Source organism: Aythya fuligula, chromosome 7, assembly GCF_009819795.1.
Source record: "Aythya fuligula isolate bAytFul2 chromosome 7, bAytFul2.pri, whole genome shotgun sequence".
Taxonomy (NCBI): Eukaryota; Metazoa; Chordata; class Aves; order Anseriformes; family Anatidae; genus Aythya; species Aythya fuligula.
The window spans coordinates 35,537,115-35,540,144 of NC_045565.1; positions in this window are offsets into that span (position 1 = coordinate 35,537,115).

The window sequence follows — 3,030 nt, forward strand, 5'->3', positions numbered from 1 at the left end:
CTCTTTCTTTAAGGGCTTAGGGACTTCTTAATTTGCCTCCTCCATCAGTTCCTGGGGTTGTGGGCTGTGGTCACCTCCTTCTCTCCCAGTGACACCAGTCACTGTTCTCATAAGGGGCCATGAAAGGCAAAAGAAAGATGCAGCTTCCTCTAAGAAGGGTTGTAGGATGTGAACAAGCATTGACTGAGCCGTGTGATAAGAAAAACATTTGAACCATGTGATTTGAGATTCATCCTTTAGTCTCGAACCTTCGGGGGGTGAAAGGGGAGAACTTAGCACTGTCTAAAAACAGCAGATCTCACAGTTCAGCAGTCAACCATGGCGTCTAAGACATGAAAAAAATTACTTATGCTGTCAGCTTCCATTATTTACATGATCTTTCTGTGGTTGAGTCGTGGCTGTGGATGTGCAATTCAGCTAGAAAAATTGCATATTTACACAGATGGGTGCTGGCATGTGACCAGGGCTTAAGCAAAATGCATGATTGGAGGTAGAAATCAAATGCAGATTGGTGAAGCTGTTTTGGAGGGGTTCAGTTACAAGGTGCAAATGTTTACAGATGCTTGTAAGGATGAAGGATTCTCTCAGAAATGGTGATTTTTAGGAAGAGGATGGTATTGTAAACAGTTTGGGGTGTTTACTCCCCTGGAGTTCCTGGGCTGTCTATTCCAGGTTTCAGAAGATGCTGCAGGGCACCCCTTCCTCTTGTTTTACTTGAAAACTAGAGCAAAGAGAAATGTGATGCACCTGTTTGGAAAAGCCTGACAACGATATGACTAAAAATCTTCTGACAGGATAGTGGAAGCTGAATGTTTGGGTGTAAATCTAGTGCTTGGGATGTGGGAGAAGAGATGTTTTGGCTACTTCTCAGAAGTATCTGATGCTGAAGAAGCCACAAATGTCAAGACAGATCCTTTCCTACTTTCTCTTTGCTCTGCTGCTGCGAGTTTTGCCCTGGAATGAACTGGTTCCACAATGACTTGGATTACAGTATGTATATGTCAGTGGAAGTGTATCAGTGAGTTGATTTTCTTTTGTGCTTTATCAATCCAGGTTGGTGCATTTTAGGTGTAACCACTTGCCTTAGAAACCCCTCAAAGCGGAAGCATGGAGATAAGAGATGAAATCCCAAGTCTTTCCAGTGGCCACATGACACCCTCATAAATCCCTTCCTTCTATAGCTGGCTATTTCGGGGATTTGCCATTTCAACGCAACCACCTCCATGTGCAGAAGGGTTATAAAACATTTTGGTGATGCACTGACTCTGGCACTAAGGAGTTTGCAGAAAGGCGATCCCCCAGTGTAGAGCGTACGAAGATAATGGGAAAACTTACCAATTTGCTAACTGGAAAGGAGTTTCTGTGATAAAAGTTGGGTAAAGCTTGCTATAATGCTATGATTATCTTATCAAACAGTAAGGTAAGGTTTTTGGCATCAGTGGTTTGAGATGACATTCTCTACTGAGCTTTCAGTGTAAGTAGAGATCTCTGACCTGTTTTTGAACTATGGGCTTCAAACACCAGTACCACACCAGCAGCATGGATCCTGGTGCTTCAGGGCAGAAGCAACAGAAAAGGAGGCTGAAGGGAGGAACAAGGAGATAGGCCATGGCATTGGAGATCCAAGGAGGGCAACAGGTTATCTGATATCAGTACTCTGTGGTTAATGTGCAACAACATGTATTTCACATTAAAACACTATAAAATATTTGTAGGTGTTTGTGCCTTTTTTTAGGGTGTGAGCCTCCCTCCCTTAAGGAGAAGAGTCCTTGGGGCTGCCAGGTATTTAACATGTTGGATAGGTGCATAAAATCCATTTAACTTGTTAGTGAATCAATGGCACTTCCCTCAGTGATGGTGTGATGTGCAAGACCTCCAACTTCAGAAGTATTCTGTCTCTGTGCATTGATGTGCATTTTCCCTCTGTTGCTTGTAGCCTGGCTAAACCCCATCCTGTTTAATAAATTGAGGAAAAAAAGAGCATAGAAAGTCTTTTTCATGTGGCAGCATTTCATTGGGGGAAAAAAAGTCACTTAGGTTTTGTACTTCTAAGCAAGGCAAGAAGACTTCATCAGAGGTTGGTGTGTTAGGGAGAGCACTTGTTTGTGAGCACTTGTAGCTGTTCAGGAGCGTCTCTTCATGTTGGGGTATCCATGAAACAGTGAACAGCAAAGAAAGCCACACCAAAAGAGAATGAATAAAGAAAACTCCCATGTCTTAACTTTACTTCGAGCACCCCCGGCTCACAAACCACTGTCAGCACATCGCTTCCTCTTCAGGCCAGCCTTGCCAGCAGCAGTATATAAGCGAGGAAGGCGAATGACAGCAAGGCTGTAATATAAAGAGGGCCTCTGCCTCCCTCTGCATACTTCTGCTAATTGCTTTTCCCGTTACAAGGCCGGTTCCGCCCCTCCGTGTATAAATTACGCTTGTTTTGTGCGGCAGTGAGCGACAAGTCATTGTGCCACTTTGCTTTATCACTTCTGCCCCTTACAGCTGCTTTGGGCTGGCCAGTGCTTGCCTTGCCACCCTCTTCTGCCCAACTCCTGCTGCTCCAGCTGCCTGGGAATGGCTTCTGCCAGGGGGAAAGTCCCTTCTCCCCAGGGGGAAACTGGCTTCTTGACCAAAACACACCTGAGAGACACTTTCCAGGTTCTGTGCAATGGTTTGTGAGCACAGAGGGACTTTTTCACCTGTTGTTTCCTTCCAGGGAGAGAAGGCGGCTCTCTGCCTGGCCGTGGCTTGTGCTGAGCAGGCTGCCTGGCATGTTCCTTGCTCATCCCAAATGCTGCCTGGGATATGTCAAGTGCTCCTTTTCCTTTAGCTAGTTTCTTTGCCCAGGTGTGGAAACGTTGTTGGATTTGATTTCTGTCCTTTTTTTTTTTTTCCCCTTCAAGACTGGGTTATAGATAATAAAGTGGTATGCAAGAGCCTTCATTAAAAATGCATTTTGTAAAATTGAAACTTAAGTGTCAGTTTTTTTCTAGCAGTCTGTCAAATATTTGACAATTAAAATAGCTGTTTTTAAAA